This window comes from Scyliorhinus torazame, chromosome 23 (assembly GCF_047496885.1).
Source record: "Scyliorhinus torazame isolate Kashiwa2021f chromosome 23, sScyTor2.1, whole genome shotgun sequence".
NCBI lineage: Eukaryota > Metazoa > Chordata > Chondrichthyes > Carcharhiniformes > Scyliorhinidae > Scyliorhinus > Scyliorhinus torazame.
In genome coordinates this window covers 44688442-44711297 of record NC_092729.1, presented here as the reverse complement: position 1 = coordinate 44711297, position 22856 = coordinate 44688442, and the positions used below count along the sequence as shown (strand labels likewise).

Sequence of the window (22856 nt, the reverse complement as noted above, 5' to 3'; positions counted from 1 at the left end):
AAATGAGTTTCCAAACCCGCTCTTTCGAAGATAACCCACTGCCACGAGCTGAAGGAAAATGGGATGGGTGTACCTCGTGTTCCTGAACGATTATTCACTGAGACATGTACGAGCATGTTACAAGAGATTGTTAGAGCTTGTTGTGCACCAATTGGTATCCATTTTACCAAAATTGCAACAGTTTCAACAATTTGACTGTAATCGGTTGTCTGGACAAAATTCTGGGATGCTCTAGAACTTGCAACGCACTTTCGAAGCACCTTTCATTTGTTCAGGATACATTCCGTCATCTCCCGCTCTCTGTCTCACTGTCCCCGCTCTGTCTTTCTCTCTCTCTGCACATCTGTATCTCTCTTTCTAGCTCTCTCCCTCTCTCTTGCATTCTATGTCTCCGTGTACCTCATTTTCCCTCACTCGCAATCATTTTCTTTCCCCCCTCTCTATTTCTCTATCTCTGTATACATATCCCCATTCAGCCACTTCTCCAATCGTGCCTCCATTTTCTTCTGATATGGAGCTGTTGGGTCACCAGTCGCCAATCTGTCTCCCATCTTTATAGGAATGGCGACCGATGAGTTTACCCTGAGTATAAACCTGAAGCTCGCTCGCTGTGAGTCTCCAGGGGCAATACTCAGAATCGTAACAATTGAGTACTTGAATAATCGGATTAATTACAAGCATATTTTTAAACAATGTGTGCATTTGTTTCCTGAGCAGAACATACAAATATCTGCAATATCTCTGTGATCATCCTAGATGTTTAATATTTTCTTTCTCATTGATCTTCAGAAGAATGTGGCGAGCCTTCATCTTGCATATCTACAGTCCGTGTTCTGGAGGCGTACCCACAACAACGCGACTGAGTGTATTCTAGGATTGTGACCAAGCAGTTCAGATTGACGATCGCTATGTATTAATTTCAATCAGGGTATTCTCTGATTTGTGGGCGAACAGTTAATGGCTATATCCCCATCGGCCTGCTGCTCTTTTTCCTCTATAGGGTGGAGATCGTGGGATTCCAAAGTGCTGTTTAATGAGCGTTTGGTGGTTGCTGCTCTGTAACAGATCCATATAGCACCGTGCTGCTATCGTGCGACAATGGAGATTTTCTTTGTCTTCTGAGCTGACCCCATGTGGCATACCCTCGTTCACTATTGGTGCTGCTGAAGCCTTCATGAAGGTGGCATATAGCCCCACCAGAAAAATATGTGCGCCTTTGCTGTGCTCAGAGATTGTTTCAGTGACGTTTCATATGGAGGTATACACATTCATCAGTTTAATGGCGGTGGTCGCTGCGACTTGTATGTGTACGTGTGTGCGTGTATCTGTTTGTGCAGATATATCAGTCATGGAGGGAGTAAATGGATTAAACAAACGCAGCGGCAGCACGTGGCACAGTGGTTAGCAATGGTGTCTCACGGCGCCAAAGTTGCAGGTTCGATCCCGGCTCTGGGTCACTGTCCATGTGGAGTTTCGCATTGTGCAGGTTAGGTGGATTGGCCACGCCAAATTACCCCTTAATTGGAAAAAATGAAATGGGTAGACAAAATTTATATAAAAATAAACGCCAAGTTATGTTTCTAATCAACACAAGGTTAGTTTATTTTACACTATTGTTATTTTATTCGCCAATCGGCACATCCGGTTGCTGACAAAGCCCAGTTATGAATATAAAATAACACTTCCAAAAATGGATTTATTTTCATACCCTCCAGTGCCTGATATTTTAGAAGTTTTCTTGTCTGAAGTAAAGGTTTTCAAGTTTTAGGATTATCTGTGCAGCTGCGATGGCTTTAACTGTTTTACCACCTGAGCTTAGTCAGCGAGTTCAGGGTCACAGGGAGGAGAGAAAGTTGCTTCGCTCTGACTCTGCAACAATGGCATTTTAAAACTCGCTGATTACTAACAGCATCTGCCGTGGCTGTTTCTCGACGCAGTTCTCTCTATTCCTCTTTAAGTTAACACTTTGTCAACATCGGCCTTTGTGGATTTCCCCAGCTCCTGCCATCGCACTGATTATTGCTGACATGGCAAGGTGCTCAGCATCACCCCGTGTGATATGGGCAAGACTGTCTAGTCTCTTTAAATATAACGCAAGGGACAATCCCAGTATTATTATCGGAAGACTCTTTGTCCCTGCAGTGATGATTTGGGCCACGATTTTCACACCGTACGTTGGCATATCAGTGAGGTGTTTTTGTTTGGTGGAAAATCCATGAAGAAAACGAGGTGTCTGCTTGTTTGGGAATGCGCATTAAACTTTCCTTCAGTTTCCCTCGGGGATATTCTGCGTGGTTTTATGGAGCTGTTTAGAGAACAGGCTTCAAACACAATCCAAACTTAGTTTTTAAGTTCAGAAGAATTTCGTCCGTAAATAAACGGGGATATCATAACCGTGAAAGGAAGAACATTCTATCACTTATTTCTACTTTATTTCCCTGAGCCAGCACAAATATCGAGCTGTCGTTGCCCAGTCCATCATAGTTTCTGCTTCGATTACAAGTTTAGCACTTTCCGATGCGACAACAAGAACATGAGTAATTCGGGTCCCATTTCCACAACCAAAATGTATTTTTTCTCCCAAAGAAAACCTTCCCTGAGCCATTATATAATATAACATAATAAGAGTAATATTTCCTGTCACAAGTAGGCTTACATTAAAACTGCAATGAAGTTACTGTAAAACTCCCCTAGTCGTCAGAATCCGGCGCCTGTTCGGGTACGCAGAGGGAGAATTCAGAGTGTCCAATTCACTCACAGCAAGTCTTTCGGCACTTGTGGGAGGAAACCGGAGCACCCGGAGGAAACGCACGCAGACACGGGGAGAACGTGCAGACTCCGCACAAGCAGAGACACAAGCCGGGAATCGAACCTGGGACCCTGGAGCTGTGAAGCAACAGCTTTCACTACAGTCATACCGTGCTGGCCCCAAATGCTCCCAAATGACAAGTGGCATGATAACTGACGTTAGGCTACATGCCTGACGTTCCTGCTGTGATCCCTCTTTCCCTTTTAAGCAGGATGTCCCATCCACCTTATGCTAGCTTTCAGGCAACCATCAACTCGAAGTATCAGCAAGGCCAGTTTCTTCACTATTTCCATTTTACTTCCATCATCAGCTTCCCTCAGATTCAATCCATTACGATGCAAAAAGTGATGACATGAATAGGGTTAATTTCAGGGAACAGTTAAAGTTCGGCAAGATTAGAGACTCTCTACGGAACCTAATTGTGTCTCTGGGGGTTTCCCTTTTCAATTAATATACAACCCCTCGCAATGCGTTATTGTATTGTGTCAGCGAGAGTGTCATCTGTGGTAATATCGCGGAGGAGAGAGTACAAGGAGAGATCAGAATCGCAGAAAAGTAGATTAGAATGTCACCCCAATGGATCAGGACCAAAGAATATTAGATTGGAATGTTACAACAAAGGATCAGAACCAAATAATTATAGATTGGAACAGTAAAATAATGGCTCAGAATCTCAGAACAGTAGATTGCAATGATACGACGTTGGTCCGAAGTTTCTCTTGGGCTTTGGACTATCTTAATGCAAATTATGATAGAATTTCATCAGAAACTCGGATCCGTTACGGAGTTTTGTTTGTTCACTCGATTTTCTTCCCGATCCTGGCGATTGTTGCGGTCCCTGGTAAGTTTCTATCTTCAGAATTTAGATCAGTCGGTCATCTCCCACTGTGTTTCTGTTCTTGGCATTTACAGGCATGCGGCAAATTAAAGTTTTGTCTTCAGTTCACATCACAAATTCCTTCCAGAATAAACAAGTCAATGCCCTGGCTGACAGACAACAAAGACCAGTGACCCCAATAACGCCAGGAGAAACGTCTGAGTTTTCCCCTTCAAATCAGGTCTGTGGACAGTATATTCTGCCTCTTGTCTCTCAGTCAATATCAAACCAGGCTGCAAATGTCCCCTTCCAACCCGACGTTGTTGTTGTGATAATTAGCATTTGTTTAATGTTTTTGAATGAATCTGGATATTGTTAAGTATGATAATGGTAGTGACAGGAATAATATCGAAATAAAACAAAAAAAACGTTTGTATAATGCTAATAAGCTGGAAAAAAAATCCAGGAGAATGTGATGAATATATTTTTTTAAGAGCGGGAGTAGGTAAGGGTTGGTAGAGATTGCAGCACAGATTTGCGTGTCACACGGCAGTTGAAGTGCTAATAGCAGTAAGCTGCATTCTGAGTAGTGATCAATGTATCTTCAAAGTTAGATAGCAGAATGTGATAACAGGTGGGCAAAGATCAGTGCTGAGTGAAATCAAATCTGAAGAACAACTGACATATCTCACGATGACGGAAGGTCTGGGGGAGGGGTGTGGGGCTAAGTCGGGACAAAACTGTTTTGAATAGTTAAACGTCAACAATGAAAGCAAAGGTTACAGTCTGAAGTAATTAATCTCACTGTACTTTTCCGAGGGCAGCAAAGTGACCATGAGAACATGACCAGGTTCTGTTGCGATTCACTAGAGCATTTGTGAATTATCAAATGTTATTGCAGATAATAAGGTCAGTGTTCACATCGAGTCCGTGTTATATTTTTCTGAGAATAATCCAGTTAATTCGTCATTTTGTAGTCATATTCCATTTGCTAACCATTCACATAGTTCTCCAATTCACTTATGCATACGGTTATTGTATCCGTACCATATCAGGGAGTGAATTCTAAATCCCAATCGTTTGCAGCTAAACAATATTCTTCCACACATCGCCACTTTGTTATTGGCAATCACATTAATTCTGCACTGGTACAGGGTGCTCCGCTGTCACAGAGCATGGAGAATTTGTCCTGTTTTCAAGCATCGGGTGTCTCCGCGGCGGGATTCACTCCGGGTGGCGGGATTCACTCTTCCCAATTATATTTCCCATTAAAGTACGTCCCGCCGCCGTAGCTCGCGGTGTGGATACGCTGCCGGCGAGAACAGTGAATCGGCCACTTTCTATTTTTTTACTCTAGATAAACCGTTCATGATATGACACAGTTACATTCAATTTCCCGTCATTACTCTCCCTCACTGCGAACAATCAAAGCTTTTCCATGCTAACTAAATAATTCTGAAACGCCGTTTATGCGGGATAAATCAGGTGAATCTCTTCTGTACCTTCTGCAAACGCGCTGTATTGGTGCACTAATGCCTGGTGCTCAGAATTGGACGGATTGATCGAGTTGGTGAAAAATTACTATTTTATGTAATAAAAGCAAAATATTGTGCATGCCGGTGATTATACATAAAAACAGAAAATACTGGGGAGCAAAAAAATACAGCAAGTGGCAAAGCATCTGTGGAGAGAGAAACAGAGGGTACCGGTGAATGGGCAAATAACGAAGTTTGTGAAGCGCTGCAAACTAGAATTAATCAGATGCTACATATTGTAGTTTTGAGCTGGATATTGTCCACGATATCTCTCACAATTGTTATTTCTGAACTGGCTGTGATCCTGGTTTCTCTGCATTTACGCAGTTAAGATTCCTGTACCCGTAATTGGCCTCTTGTATGTTAACATTGCATTTCACCTTGTCAGAGGATCACTAATTCAAACATCAAGATTCGACCAAACGAAGCCACAGTCACTAAACTCAGTACGACTAATCCAACTGGAAGCTTAATGACTGAGGGATGTAATAAAGCAGGAAACACTCAGAATTTGGACTACAACATGACATTTACAATCTTCATATTCAACCAATTCACCTGATATTTCATGTAGGGTTTCACGTCAAGCGCTCTTTCCAGGTAATGATGGGCTGTCCGTCTCGTGGACAAAATCACAATTATATATGCTTGAATATGTATTTGGGCAGAGCGAATTCTGATCAAATCTCTTTCCGCTATAAATTTGCAATATCACTTGTATAAATTCCCGATTTGTTTTCCTTCCTTGCAGTTAACGTCGTGACGATTGAGGTCCTGTTGCAGGGAAAGTGTGGTGTCACCAAATGTGTTAACCGCTACCTGATCGCAATGGCAGCTGCAGATCTACTGGTCGTTATTATCGACCTGATATTGAGGCACATTCGAATTGTTTACGCAAAATATTTCATTTTCCTGTGGTATATCCGCACATGTAATATCCACGCAGTATTCCTATTTGCTGCCACAGACTGTTCTGTCTGGTTCACCGTCGCTTTCAGCTTTGCTCGATTTGTGGCCATTTGCTGTAAGGAGTTTAAAACCAGATATTGCACAGAGAAAACCGTGGCTGTAGTTTTGGGGACAGTGTCTCTGTTTAGCTGTGTAAAGAATATTTTCTGGTATTTTATGCTAACAGACAGGTACTGGCTGTCAAACGGACCTTGGTTTTGTGGTATAACATGGGATGTTTTAGCGTCACGGCTCTGGGTTGCAATGGAATTGCTGCATCACATTTTCACTCCTGGTGTCCCATTTGTTCTGATTCTGTTGTTCAATGCCTTAACTATCAGACATGTTTTAGTCGCCAGCAGAGTTCGCAAGGCACTCCAGGGTCACAGCATTACAGAGAGTGCAAAGGACCCAGAGATGGAGAGTCGCCGGAAATCAATTATTTTTTTGTTTCTTATCTCTGGGAATTTCATACTCTTATGGTCAATGCTCATGGTATATTCCATATCAGAACGAATGAGGCTGTTGGGATATATGTCTGAGTCTATATCTCCTATTGTACAAGAAATTGGATTCATGCTCCAGCTCCTAAGTTGCTGCACAAACACATGCATTTACGCTGTGACACAAAGTAAGTTCAGGGAAGAGTTTAAAATTGTGGTGCAGTATCCCGTTAAACTAATTCTAAAAGCTAAGAGATGAGAAACAGAGATACATTTCCAGCATTAGGCATTTGTCGCAAATTATGTTCTGACCTTCTGCTCTCTGCTGGGATGTCTATAGAAGGGGAACATTGTGTTCTTTCCCAGGAGCACACTTGCTTTTTCGCATTGCGCGTGAGAGCAGTTCGAACCACAGGCTTCAAATTGTTTTGAAAATAAATGATTGCAAACTCACAGGAACATGTTTACCATTGGCAGAGCAAAACAGGATTGATGAAAGATGTTAAGTTCCTGTACTATGACCAGAGACAGGCAATCATAGACGGACTGACAGCAAACTCGCAGTTAAGGCCTCAGATGGGTTACAGCACGGAAGGCTGTGGTAAAATAAAATACCGTATCCCATGAGTTTCTCCGTCGTTCCTCCCTTAGCAATGAGGTGTTGCACATCAAAGCTCCCTTATTTTGCAGAGGGAGAAATCGATGAAAGCAGATTTAAATATCATAAGGGACATTGCTGCAAGGAAATCTTATCGTGACAAGGAGTGTCTAACTCCATCACCCCAGTCGAAATAAAGGACGCTCTAAATCTGAGAGCCAGACGGCGCTGAGAATCGGGTTTGATCGTGGCCCTGGGTCAATGTCCATGTGGAGTTTGAACATTTTCCTCGTGTTTGCGTGTGTTCCACCCGCTCTACCCGAAGATGTGCAGGGTAGGAGTATTGGCCACGCTAAATGCCCCTTAATTCGAAAAGTAAGAATTGGGTACGTTAAATATAATTTAAAGCTTCGGAAAACCAAATTCGTCAAATGTCAAATCGCATAAACACCGAGAGCACATAGGGCAAACACATTTCAACCTCATTCACCCCTACCCAGCAACACGTCCCAACTTCCTGACCAGCGACTAGGCTATTCTTTCGGTGTCAAGATACTCGACCTGTCCCCGCTAACAGCTCGAGGGATGTATGTGCATCACATGGACAGCAGCGGTTCAAGAGGTCGGCTCTCCCCACCTGTTCAGGCGCAGTTGTGCAGTTGTTAATGCTTCGTCAGTGACGCCCGAATCCAGGATTAAAACCAAAATCATGGAGCGAACTTATATAACAGAGCAGAACACAAGGTAAACCGAAAAATTTCAAAATTGAGTCAGTTTCCTCAGGAATTGTCAGCTGAATTGAAGTCTGCTACTGTTGCGATAGTAACGGTTGGATTGGTTATATTGAATCCGTTATACACCTCAACCTGATCGCAGTCGGGAGCTGAGGACGTTGTTGTTCACACTCATGATCCAGGCTCGAAGCAGAATATATTATTTTCAATATCCGTTTTCAATCAACTAGTCTCGGTGGTAGAATGAAAACGGTCGGGATTCCTATCTTTAGTTTTGCAACAGAATTTCACTTTATGATTTAGAATTGTGCATGGATAAAAGACATCGACGATATGGTGGAATAAAGCATTGGAATTTGCACATTGAAAGATTGGGAAAGTAGACAATAAAATGCTGGCGACACCAATTTTGTATCCCTGCATTTGTGGACATCTAACTGAGATGCAGAATCTGAAACCTCTGTTGTAAAAAGCCCCTCAGTCAAACAGGCCGTGCGTAGGTGATGTGGACTCAGGTGTAGGTAGGTAAAATAAATAAAATTATTTTAGAAGCTTTTGTCTCTGAACAAACATAAACTCTTAACTCCTATCGTGTAAAATGAGAGTCGTGCAACCGCAAAATTATTTAACTAATGGAACATTCATCTTAATACATGTAAAAATGAAAATGTATTTGATGGTAATCTGTGATAGAAGTCTCAGAAAACGTTTGTATCCTCGACCAACACACACCCTGTCGACTCTCCCTAGAAAAATGACCTAGCAGCATGAGGTAATCGCGGGCAGACTCTCTCAAGCCTGAATCTTCGGCACATCCCTACTCTCACATGGAGACACGCAAGGAGTTCTCATGTAAAGGCTTGGTCTGCCGGTTTCCACTGGAGCTCTAAACCGGCTAAGTGACCTGAATCACAATCTCAAACTCTTCCCCTAGCCACACACCCATGCCAGAAATGTACTTTCAAAGCACTTTCAAACTAGCGGCATTTATCTTTTCGAATTTCGGATCAAATATTTTCTAATGAATTGTAATTCTGACCTATGGCAGTCCAGCATAATAGCAGGTTATATTACATGGAGTTTTGCATGTGTGGGCTGACTGTCAGCTCATTCCACTTTTAAAGGGACTATCTCAGGATATTCATTTGAGATTCATTTCGTACTTCCTAGCTATCACAGAAACCTTCATTACTAAACAGTCCTACGGAAAACCGAGTCCATTCAAACAGTTTCTTACAGTAAACCGAGTCTATTATACAGTGGCCTACAGTAAAGAGCCAAATTAAACAGAACCTTACTGTAAACAGGGCTAATTGCAACAGTGTCCGACAGTAAAACGAGTCTCCTTAAACAGTGTCGTAGAACAAAGCGTGTCTATTTAAATATTGTCCTGGAGTAAACCGAGTTCATTTAAACTCTGTCTAGAGTACTGTCTTGCCTTGGAGAACGATTACCCGAAGATAAGAGGCTGAATACCCTCGACTGCTGAAGTGTTCCCCGACTGAAAGGGAACATTCCTGCCTGGCAATTGTCGCGCGATGTCCGTTCATTCGTTGTTGCAGCGTCTGCATGGTCTCGCCAATATACCACGCTTCGGGACATCCTTTCCTGCAGCGTATGTGGTAGACAACGTTGGCCGACTGTGGGGCTTTGTTTAAATAGACTCAGTTTACTGGAGGACTGTTTAAATAGACTGGGTTTACAGCAGGCTTTAGTTTAAATAGACGTTTTTCTGTTGGACTGTTTAAATAGTCTATGTAAAGTGCCTTGCATTTTTGACTTTGTCTATATATATGTTTCTGGAACCTACCTCTCCATTCACCTGTGGAAGGAGCAGTGCTCCGAAAGGTAGTGATTCTAAACAAACGTGTTGGACTTTAACCTGGTGTTGTAAGACTTCTTACTGCCGTTTCGGGCAATCAGTCTCTTATCTTCGGGCAAGCGTTCTCCAAAGCGACCTTCAGCACGCGGGACTACGCAGAATCGCGGAGCAGAAACTTACAGTCATGTTCCACAGGCAGCGAGATACAGAGAGAGTGAGGTATAGAGAGATATAGAGATACAGAGAGAGATACAGGGAAAGACATAGAGACATGCACAGAGAGAGGCATGCAAAGAAATAGATAGAGATACACAGACAGAGACATATAGGGAGCGAGATATGGAGTGCGATAGAGAGATAGGTACCGAGAGAGAGATGTCCCAAACGGAGAGATACAGAGAGAGAGAGGTACAGAGGTACACAGAGAAGGAGAGAGGTACAGATGGAGTGATACAGAGCGAGAAAGTGATAGACAGTGAGAGATACAGAGATTGAGAAAGAGAGGCAGTGGAGAGAAAGATACAGAGAGAGAGAGAGAGATGCAGCGGTGAAGAGAGATACAGAGAGAGAGATACATTGAGAGAAATACAGAGATATAGATACAGAGAGAGAGATGCAGATATATATATATATATATATATATATCGAGAGAGAGAGAAAGAGAGGGAGGGAAAGAGAGACACAGACAGGGAGAGAGAGAGATACAGAGAGGGAAAGATTCAGATATATACAGAGAGAGAGAGACAGGGATGTACAAAGGGAGTGATACAGAGATAGAGAGCTGCACGGAGAGATACAGAGAGATGCAAAGAGAGAGACAGTGGAGAGAGAGAAATACAGAGAGATACAGTGGGGGGAGAGATGCAGAGAAAGATACATTGAGAGAAACACAGAGGTATAGATAGAGAGAGAGATACAGATATATGTAGAGAGAAAGAGAGAGACACACACAGGTAGAGACAGAGAGAGATAGAGAGAAAGAGGGAGAGCTTAATCCAGAGAGAGAACCAGATCGAGAGAAGCAAGGAGAGAGATCCGGAGAACGGTGCAGAGAGAGCGAGATACATTGAGTGAGATATATAGATAGATATAGTGAGAGATACAGAGAATGATATAGAGCCATGCAGTGGGAGACATGCAAAGAGAGAGTTACAGAGAGAGGGAGAGATACACAGACAGAGATACAGAGAGAGGGATACGGCGGGCGAGAACAGAGAGCGATGCAGGGAGAGTTACCGAGAGGGAGATACCAAGAAGAAAGATACAGAGAGATATATACAGAGAGAGACATATCTATACATGTATAGAAAGAGAGAGAGAGAGAGACAGATGCAGCGGCAGATGGAGAGAGTTATGTACAGAGAGAGGGAGAGACAGACGCAGAGAGAGATAGGGATACAGAAGAATTTATAGTGAGAGGGATCCAGTGTGAGAGATAAAGGGAGAGATAATGAGAGAAATAGAGATACAGAGATACAGCGAGAGAGAGAGCTGGAGAGAGACAGAGAGTGATACAGAGAGATGGAGATACACAGAAAGAGATACAGAGAGATGCAAGGGGTGAGATATAAAGGGAGGTGTCGAGAGCGAGAGATACCAAACAGAGAGAGAAAAGTAGAGAGATAGATATAGAGATATACAGAGAGAGAAGTACAGAGGGCGTGATAGAGAGTCAGATACAGAGAGAGGTACCGAGAGAGATGCCAAGCAGAGAGATACGGAAAGGGAGAGGGAGATGTGCAGAGGGAGAGATACAGAGGGAGGGAGAGAGATACAGAGAGAGAGACACAGCGTGGGGCTGGGAAAGTGATAGAAATAGAGGGAGATACATTGAGAGATACAGAGATATAGATACAGAGAGAGAGAGAGATGAAGATTTATAGAGAGAGAGATAGATAGCGATACACAGAGAGCGAGCAAGAGAAAGAGAGAGATACAGAAGAAGAGAAAGAGTGAGTGAGTGAGATAGAGAGAGACACATGTAGAGAGATACATAGAGAGTGATATAAATATAGAGCGAGATACAGAGAGAGCGAGGTACAGAGATATTTATCGAGAGAGAGATATAGTTCCAGAGAGATACAGAGAAAGACATAGAGACACGCAGAGAGAGGTACAGAGAGAGAGATGAACAGACAGATACAGAGAGAGATACAGGCAGCGAGATGCCGACAGCGATATAGAGAGAGATACCAAGCAGAGAGATACAGAGAGAGATGTACAGAAAGAGTGAGAGAGAAAGGTACAGCGGGTGTGATAGAGATAGAGAGAGACAGATACAGAGAGACAGAAAGAGAGACACAGCAGAGAGAGATACAGAGATATAGAGAAAGAGAGAAAGAGAGACGCAGATATGTATATAAAGTGACAGAGAGAGAGAAAGAGAGCAAGAGAAAGAGAAAACGAGCCAGAGAGAGAGAGAGAGAGAGAGAGAGAGAGAAAGAGAGAGAAATAGAGAGCGAGAGATAGAGAGAGATATTCGGAGAGAGCTGTTACGGAGAGATAGCCAGATAGATAGTTGCAGCGAGGACGATAAGGAGAACGATACTGAGAGAGCGAGACACAGACAGCGTAATACAGAGAGTGAGATATAGAGAGGGACGTAGACATAGAGAGCGAGATGCTGAGATAGAGCGATGCGGAGAGAGACATGCAGAGAGATATATACAGGGAGTGAGATACAGAGCGATACCGGGAGAGGTATCGAGAGAGAGATTACAAAGCAGAGCGATTCAGAGAGAGATATACAGAGAGAGAGGGGCACAGAGGGAGAGATATATACATCGAGAGAGTGCGTGACTGGGACAGAAAGAGAGAGGCACAGAGAGACAGAAAGAGAAAGACAGTGGAGAGCGAGAGAAACAGCAGGGGGAGAGAGATACAGAGAGAGATACATTGAGAGAGATACAGAGAAATAGATACAGGGAGAGAGAGAGATGCAGCTATATATAGAGAGAGATAAAGAGAGAGAGAGAGAGAGAGTTACAGAGAGAGATACAGATAAAAATATAGAGTCATGCATTGAGAGACATGCAAAGAGAGAGATTCACATACAGAGCTACAGGAAGAAAGATAGAGGGAGCGAGATACAGAAAGCGATACAGAGAGCGGCACCGAGAGAGTGAGATACAAAGCATAGAGATACAGTGCGAGATACACAGAGTTATACAGAGAGAGGGGGAAAGAAAAGTACAGAGGGCGAGACAGAGAGAGGCACAGAGAGAGTGAGATACCAAGCAGAGAGATAACGTGCGAGATACACAGAGTTATACAGGGAGAGGGGGAAAGAAAAGTACAGAGGGCGAGACAGAGAGAGAGAGACGGAGAGACAGAGAGCCAGAGATAAAGAGGGAGATATACAGAGGAACGGAAAGAAAGAGAGAGGATACACAGAGTTACGGGAGAGATACAGCGCAGGAGAGAGATGCAGAGAGAATGATACATCGAGGGGGAAACAGAGACATAGGTACAGAGAGAAAGCGATGCATATATATATATATAAATATAAATATATAAGTCTATATATTTAGAGAGGGAGAGAAAGGGGGTTTAGATGGAGAGAACGAAAGAGAGAGGGAGGTAGAGATAGATACCGAGAGAGATGGAGAGAGTTACAGAGAGAGAGGGGGATCCAGTGAGAGAGATAAATGGAGGTATAAAAAGAGAAAGAGAGCTACAGAGACAGAGCTACAGAGAGAGAGATACAGAGAGCGAGAGCGAGACTGAGACGGATACAGAGATACGCATACAGAAAAATAGAGACAGAGAGACATAGAGAGAGAGATGCATGGAGACATATATATGTATATATGTATTTATAGAGAGAGAGAGAGTGAGAGAGAACGATACAGAGATGGATGCATAGAGAGAGGTATAGAGAGAGATATACAGGGAAATCTCGTGAGGGATACAAACATATATATACCGAGAGCGAGAGAGAAATTGAGCTGCAGAGAGAGAGACACAGAGATTGAGATACAGAGAAAGAGATAAAGAGAGAGATGCAGAGAGACAGAAAGAGAGACAGCGGAGCAGCGAGAGGCACACGGAGAGATACAGAGAGAGAGAGAGATACATCGAGCGATATAGTGAGAGAGATACAGGGAGATACACAGACAGATATATATATATGTATATATATATAGAGAGAGAGTTAGAGAGAGATATACAAAGAGAGATATACAGAGAGAGCTTGATACAGGGAGACAACGAGCTAGAGATACAGCGAGAGAGAAAGTGAGAACGATATAGAGAGCGAGATACAGAGAACGCGAGATACAGAGAGAGATATATAGAGAGATATACCGATACAGAGAGAGATACAGAGAAAGGTACAGAGTCATGCAGAGAGAAATGCAAAGTGAGGGATACAGAGAGAGAGAGATACACAGACAGAAATACAGAGGGAGAGATTCAGGGAGTGAGATACGGAGAGCGATGCAGAGAGAGGTACCGAGATAGAAATACCAAGCAAAGAGATACAGAGAGAGAGATACAGAGATATAGATACAGAGAGAGAGAGATGCACAGAGAGTGAGATACAGAGAGAGCGAGATACAGAGAGAGAGATGTAGAGATAAATATAGAGAGAAGTACAGACAAAGATAGAGGGACATAAATATATATTTATATCTATATATATATATATAGAGAGAGGTACAGATAGAGAAATGGAGAGAAACGTACAGAGAGAGATATAGAGAGGAATATATAGAGATAGATAGAGACAGCGAGAGAGATAAATAGAGCTACACAGAGAGATACAGCGATTGAGATGCAGAGTAAAAGATACAGAGAGATAGAGACAAAGAGAGCGTGACAGAAAAACAGCGAGATACACGCAGAGAGATAGAAGGAGAGAGAGAGATGCAGCGAGAGATGCAGTGAGAGAGATAGAGAGGAATGGATTCAAAGAGAGATGCACAGAGATATATACAGTAAGAGATAGAGACATAGATATATACAGAGAGAGATACAGAGAGATATATACAGACGCAGAGAGATATAGAGGAGGTTTCAGAGAGGGGTGGGAGGTAAGAGAATGATAGAGAAAGAGAAAGAGAGTGTGAGAAATACAGAGAGAGGCACACTGAGGGCTTGAGACAGACACGCAAAAAGAATGATACAAGTGAGAGGCACAGGGAGCGAGATTCAGAGAGCGATACAGAGAGAGGTACCGAGACATAGACATCAAGCAGAGTGAGACAGAGATATATACAGATAAATACAGAGAGAGGGGGAGGTAGAAAGGGAGATACATTTCTATGGAGAGAGATATAGAGAGTCAGAAAGAGAGGGAGGCAGTGGATAAGCAGAGATGCAGGGAAAGAGATATTGCGGGGGGGGGGCGGGGGGGGGGGGGGGTAGAGAAAATCAGAGAGATGCTTTGGGAGAGGTGCAGAGGTATAGATACATGCAGAGAGTGATGCAGATATATATGTATATATATATATATATAGAGAGAGAGAGAGAGAAGTAGAGACACACATAACGACTGAGATGCAGAGAGTGCGTGAGAGAGATGTAGCGAGAGATACAGAGAGAGATATACAGAGAGCGAGAGTGAGACAGAGACTGATACAGAGAGAAACATACAGAGAACGCGAGATACAGAGAGACAGGTATCGAGAGAGATATAGAGATACAGCGAGAGGTACAGAGAAAGATATAGAGTCATGCATAGAGAGACATGCAGAGAGAGAGATTCAGAGAGAGATACACTGGCAGTAATTCAGAGAGAGAGATTGAGGGAGTGACATACGGAGAGTGATACAGAGAGAGGTTCCGAGAGCGAGATGCCAAGCAGAGAGATACAGAGAGAGATACAGAGATATACAGAGAGAGGCACAGAGGGCAAGATACAGAGAGAGAGAGAAATACAGAGATATACAATGCGAGAGCTCCGGGGATATAAAGATAAATACAGGGTTGAGAGAGATAACCAGAGCTACACAGAGAGAGATGCCGAGATTGAGATGCAGAGTAAAAGATACAGAGAGATAGAGACAAATAGAGCGTGACAGAGGAACAGCGAGAGATACATAGAGAGTTATACGGAGAGAGAGATACAACGAGCGATACAGTGGGAAAGATAGAGAGGAATAGATAGAGAGAGAGATGCACAGAGATATATATAGTAAGAGATAGAGACATAGATATACAGAGAGAGAGAGATACAGAGAGAGATATGCAGACGTAGAGTAATATAGAGAATGATTGAGAGAGAGGGGTGGGAGGGAGAGAATGAGCGACAAAGAGATAGAGAGATTCAGAGAGCGATACAGAGAGAAATACCGAGAGATAGATTCCAAGCAGAGCGAGACAGATATATATATATACAGAGAAATACAGAGAGAGAGGGGGAGGGACAGAGGGAGATACATGTATATAGAGAGAGATATAGAGAGTCAGAATGAGAGGCACTGTGGATAGAGAGAGATAGAGACAAAGATATAGCGGGGGACAGATACAGAGAGATACATTGGGAGAAATGGAGAGATATAGATACACGCTGAGAGGGATGCAGATTATATATGTGATGTCAGAGAGTGGGTGGGTCTGAGGTCATGTCAGCCATTTTGCAGTTTAGATTTGCAGGTTTCTGGTTTCAGTTTTGAAAAGAGCTGGGTGTGTGTCTGTGTTTTGCAATGAGCTGGATCTCTGCCATCAAAGACTATCTCTGGATCATTCGGGTGATTTAAAGTAAAGCCGTTAACCTGATGTGATTTTGTTTCAAGGTGTTAAGTCTCTTGGAAGTTTGAAGGAACATTTTAAGGAATTATTTACTGATGCAATATTTTCTGAGTTATCTTTGAAGTAATGGGTGTTAATAGATCCAATGTTAATTTCAGATGTTAAGTTGAGTTCATAGAATAAACAGTGTTTTGTGTTTAAAAACTCACGTGTCCATAATTGTAATCCCACTCGTCGGAAAAAAGCCGGGTGCCCGGAAAAGCAACAAATTCATTATAGGGAGAGGTTGGTTGAACACCATGATACATTTTGGGTTCTGAAAAAGCCTCTCACATAACAATTGGGAGCTCGAGGGGGATAAACGACTCTCTATTGGATTGGCTTTTGTGAACTTAAAGACAGTGAAGGATTGTTGCTTTTCCGGTATGGTACTTTAGTTTAAGTGGGGAGAGTGTTGTAAACAATGGCTCTTTCAGAGGCTGAGAAGTTTTTTGGGGTGGAGAATGTTACACATAGTACTTTACGGACAGAAACGAAAAGCAAACTGTTAGATTTGGCAAGAACATTGCAGTTAACATTACCTGACAAAATGCGAAAGGATTAGGTAATTATGGCGGTGGTTAAGCATTTAAAGTTGCCTGAGATAGAGTTTGACTCATGTGAAATGGCAAAAATTCAGTTGCAAATTAAACAAATGGAACATGAGAAAGAATTAAAGCAGCTGGAATACGAGAGTGAGTGAGAGGGGAAAAAAGGGAAAGAGAGAGAGAGGAAAAAGAAAGAGAAAGAGAGAGAAGAAAGAAAGAGAAAGAGAGAGAGAGGACAAAGAAAGAGAAAGAGAGTGAGGAAAAAGAAAAAGAGAGAGAGGAAAGGAGAAAAGAAAGAATAGCCATCGCAGAACAAAAAGAAAAAGAAAGTGAGATACAGATCAGGGAAAAAGATAAAGAGAGGGAGTTTGAACTTCAGAAAATGGCCATGAAATATGACCATCAGTTAAAATTGGCAGACGTCAAAGGAAACTTACAGTGATAGTGATGAGGATAGTGAGAAAGAGCGTCATAGTCGAAGGCTTGGTGGGAATCTATTTAAATATGTCCAAACATTGCCAAGATTTGAGGAGAAGGAAGTGGAAGCCTTTTTTATTTCATTTGAGAAGATAGCTAAACAAATGAAATGGCCACAGGACATGTGGGTGTTACTGATTCAAACAAATCTGGTAGGTAGAGCGAGTGAAGTGATTGCACGGAGGGGGTATCTGGAACGTATGAGGAGGTGAAGAAATCCATCTTAAGTGCATATGAGCTAGTGCCTGAAGCTTACAGATAACCGTTTAGAAAGTTAAGGAATAATTTGGTCAAACATACATGGAGTTTGAAAGGCTCAAACAGAGTAATTTTGATAGGTGGATAAGGGCTTTGAAAATAGACCAAACGTAGGAAGCTTTCAGAGAATTTGTACTTTTGGAGGAGTTTAAAAATTCAATTCCTGAGGTCGTGAGAACTCATGTGGAAGGACAGAGGGTTTAAACTGCGAGATTAGCATCGGAAATGGCAGATGATTATAAATTTGGCTCATACATCAAAGATTGGTTTCCGACATCAGTTTCAGCCGGTAAGGGATAGAAACTGCGGACATGAGAAATACTCAAGCGGTAAAGGTAAAGGTGATCTGATGGGAGACAATAAAGAGAGTACACCTCAGGTGAAAAAAGAACTCCAGGAGGGTGGAAAAGAAATAAAAAATGTCAAATGTTTTCACTGTAATAAACTAGTGTTGGTGGTTGAAGAAAAGTACGGGGAAGGCTGATGTCGTAAAACAGGATAAGACAGTGGGGTATGTTGGAGTGGTAAAGGAAGGCCCACGGGAAGCGAAGGAGGCGCAAACGATTGCACAGCCTGTTCAAGAAATAATTGCTAAGAAGGTGTCAGATCTTCAAAGAATTTACTTGTGTCGGTAACGTTTGCTCATATGTATCAGGAGGAGCAGGTAAAGACGTCACAATTTTAAGAGATACAGGGGCTAGTCAATCTTTAATGGTAAGAGATGAGGAATTATGTAGTTTGGAAAGAATGTTGCCAGAAAAAGTGGTGATATGTGGAATTCAGGGTGAGAGGAGTAACGTTCCATTATATAAGGTAAGGTTGGAAGTCCAGTGAAGAGTGGTGAAGTGATAATAGGAGTAATAGATAAACTATCTTGTCCAGGAATACAGTTTATCTTGGGTAATGATATAGCTGGATCGCAGGTGGGAGTGATGCCTACTGTGGTTGATAAGCCAGTGGAAAATCTGAAGTGTTGAAGGACGAATATTGTGGGATTTTTCCGGATCGTGTAGTAACAAGGTCGCAAAATCACTGTTAAGACAAGAGGAGAACTCAAAGAGTGAAGGTGTAGTTGAAGTGTAATTATCAGAAACGATTTTTGATCAGATGGTTGAAAAAGAACAGGAACAGGTGGAGGATAAAGCAGATATTTTTAGTTCAGGAAAATTGGCGGAGTTACAACAGAAAGAAGTAAAAATAAAACGGATATATCAGAAAGCATGTACGGAAGAGGAAGCTCAGAGTGTTGGTATATTGTTATGACCGTAAAAATGATGTCTTTGTGAGAAAATGGAGACCTGTACATATGCAGGCGCATGAAAAGTGGGCAGTTCATTAAGTAGCATTGCCGGTAGGGTATAGAAAGGAGGTGTTGCGAGTTCCACATGAGGTACCAGTGGGAGGTCATTTGGGAATAAGGAAAACTCAAGCTAAAATCCAGAAACATTTTTATTCGCCAGGACTACATAAAGATGTAATTAAATTTTTTCAATCATGTCACACATGTCAAGTGATAGAGAAACCTCAAGCTGTGATAAAACCAGCGCCCTTAATACCCATTACAGCATTTGAGGAACCTGTTACAAGGGTCCTGATCGATTGTGTAGGACCGCTACCTAAAACAAAAAGTGGGAATCAATACTTTTTGACTATAATGGATGTGTCTACTAGGTTTCCAGAGGACAATCCAGTACGTAATATTATAGCTAAAGGGTTTGTGGAGGATTCTTTACCAGAATCCTTTCCGAGATATGGACTACCCTCAGAAATTCAATCGGATCAAGGAACGAATTTTACTTCAAAGTTATTCAAAGAAGTTATGAATAGCTTAGGAATAAGACAATTTAAATCAATTGCGTGCCATCCAGAATCGCAGGGAGCGTTAGAAAGGTGGCATCAGACATTAAAGACAATGTTGAGGGCGTATTGTCAAGATTATCCAGAGGATTGGGATGAAGGAATTCCATTCATATTGTTCGCAATTAGGGATGCACCGAATTAGTCTACCAAATTTAGAATTTTGAACGAATTTTTGGTCATGAGGTAAGAGGACAACTTAAATTGATTGAGGAAAAATTGGTGGGTGAGAAATCGGAAATTACACTGTTGGATTACGTGTCAAATTTTAGGGAACGATTAAATAGAGCAGGTGAATTGGCTCGACAATATTTGAAAGAAGCACTCAGGAGTGGAATTGCCGGAAGGGCAGGAGGTACATAATAATACTGATCTTTCGTGTCACAAATAGGCTTAAAATAACATTGCAATGGAGATACTGTGAAAGGCCCCTAGTCACCATACTCCGGCGCTTGTTCGGGTACACGCAGGCAGAATTCAGAAAGTCCAATTCACCTGACAAGCACGACTTTCGGGAATTGTGGGAGGAAACCGGAGCACCCGCAGGAAACCCACACAGACAAAGGAAGAACGCGAAGACTCTGCAGGGAATCGAACGTTGAATCTGGCACTGTGAAGCAACAGTGCTAACCACTTCTTGGGCGGTTGAAAGCTGCTTTTATTGCTGGTTTGAGAACTAATTTGTCTATTGCGCTAGAATTGTGTTTCCCGAATGGAACCGATTGTCAACAACGTACACGCTATTAATAGGTCAAAGTGTTCAAATTGACTGTGATATGGACGGTAAGACTCGTACTTTCGACACAGAAACACAGTGCACCATTCCAGTCAACAAATACTGCTTTCACTAATTAAAATGTATCACGGGAGGAGAAATCCATGAAGGGGAAATGCCAGTTTTGTGGAAAAGAAGGACATTGGGTCAGGTCATGCCAAGGTCGTCAACAGGGGGGGGGGGGGGCAGGTATATGACGTTACTTGCGGAGAGTCTTTCCCCAGGGTTGTGAACCTCGCCCACCCCCTGCCTGTGGGGGTTAAACAACTTCCCCCCTTGTTGGGTTAACTGTAGTCACCTTGTGGGGTCGGCACTGTTACATCGGACCTATTCTCACTCTCAGGCCGTTAAAATTGCCTGCCGACTAATTTTACATTTTTGCAATCTCCATATGCTTCCTGCTGCAACTAGAGTTCCAGCCTTCCCCTCGCCCCTTGTATCTCCCTCCTGTCTCCTCTTACCCGTATGTTTCATCCTTACAGCACCCCCCACGCCCTCGCCTCCGGATTTACGCCCTACATCTCTGCCACCTTCTTTTGCCCTTTGTTTTCCCTGAATTTCTTTCTTTCCCCTCCTGTCTACCAGGCACGCCGCAGCCTCCTCCTTCACTGTACGCCCCATAAAACAGCTTACTCGCTAGTGTAGTGACTCCCCTCATGGTCAGTCTCGCCTATTGAAGCCCATAAGCCTCTCCCCCTCTCCCGCCATCCCCACATTTCTGCTCTCAGTCGTTCCTGCCGCTCCCGCCTCTCGCAACTCGGTTTCTAGCCCATGAGTGGTCTCAGTGCCTGCCTGGACTATTATCATGGACCAATCTGTTGGCCACCTCCGGGGCGTGGAGATACTCCTCTTTCCCTTTGTCAGTGATCCATATATTGCCAGGTGAAGTATGACATCTGTGTTAGCTTTTTTAAAGAGCGGAGATGTTGCTGTTAAATTCGGCCCGGCGTTTGGCCAGATCTTCCCCAAAGTCTTGGTACAAGCGGGTGGAATGTCCCTCCCACTTTTCCTCTCTTTCGCCCAACTCAGGATCCGCGCTGTGTCCTGCACCTTGTGGAATTTGCCAATTATCGCCCGTGGAGGTTCACCGGCTCTTGGCTGGTGTCGAGGTGATGTGTCCACCGGGAGCTTGGCTAAGACCTGATTACTGACCAACTTACTGAGCATCAGCGATATATATGTTTAGCTGTTTAGCACAGGGCTAAATCGCTGGCTTTAAAAGCAGACCAAGGCAGGCCAGCAGCACGGTTCGATTCCCGTAACAGCCTCCCCGAACAGGCGCGTAATGTGGCGACTAGGGGCGTTTCACAGTAACTTCATTTGAAGCCTATTTGTGAAAATAAGCGATTTTCATTTCATTTCATTCCATATATTCCGTGGGGTTCCTCTCCCGGCAGCCCCATGATTCTTGGGTTTTGACGTCGAGACCTGTCCTTCTGGTCGTCGGGCTTTTCTTCGAAGCTCCTCTGGGTCTTGATCAGTCTCGCCACCTCAGGTTTGAGTGTCGGAGTTCGATTCCCTTCGTCCGTGGCGGCCTTCGCGAGGTCTCTCGCCATCGAAACTTGGGTCACAAGCCGGCGTTCTCTTTTGGCCACAGCCTCGCTCAAAGTGGCCTCTCTCAGCTCCACTACTGTCTCGACGGCTGACCAGAAGATTTTCTTCAGCATATTCCTGCGGCTTTGGAGCTTGGAGGTGATGAAGCCCAAACGTCTGTCCATCAGCACATCGATCTGCGCTGAAAACCCTGTGGAGTCGGCCCTTCCTCGTCCCGTGCCACCTCTTGTGGCTGCAAACTCTGATGCTGAGATTTCCCTTTCCTCGTTCTTTCTGGCTCTTTCACCGAGCGGTTGGCTCTTTCCCATTCGTTTTTATTTATTTTTAGGGGGGTTTCTCGATCAGGTTTGAGGAGTGTGGCTGGGTTTGCGGGGGGGGGGGGGGGGGGTTGGAAAGGGGGGCTCGTGGATATGTTTGTTCTCGTTTGATGGGATTAACAGGTCGTAATCGAGGTATACATGCGAGGCCCACCTTAATTGCGACCACATAGCTCATCGCCACACTGGAATTCCAGAACATTCTTCAACTGCTCTCTGAACTGAGTCTGTGAAACGGCATAAATCGCAGTGTTTGTGCAGCAACTCAGGAGCTGCAGCATGAACGAAAATTCCAGAACATAAGCATCTAAATATACAGACCGATACATCAGAAAATACATCCGCCACAAAATCGAATAAAACATTACCATTGACCATAACGAAATGAAATTGGCCGATATAACAAACAGTAAAATGATGGATTCCCTTCGGCTCTCCATCTCTGGGTCTCTGTGACTCTCCCCGCTGCTGTGAGCCCGGAGTCCCCTGCGGGCCCTGCTGCTCAGGACAATGTGTCTGACGGTGAGAACATTGAGCAGCAGAATCAGGGCAAATTGAACACACGGCGTTAGAATGTTGTGGAGGAACTCGATTGCCGTCCATTCCGGAGAGACCATCACCCCTTCTATGAT

General features: G+C 43.4%; 1 long non-coding RNA gene across 1 annotated transcript in view; it reads right to left on the bottom strand.

The window, feature by feature from the left end:
- Positions 1–22856, bottom strand: part of LOC140399748 (uncharacterized) — a 1084547-nt gene that overhangs the window by 572416 nt on the left and 489275 nt on the right. The gene's annotated exons all lie outside the window — the stretch shown is intronic.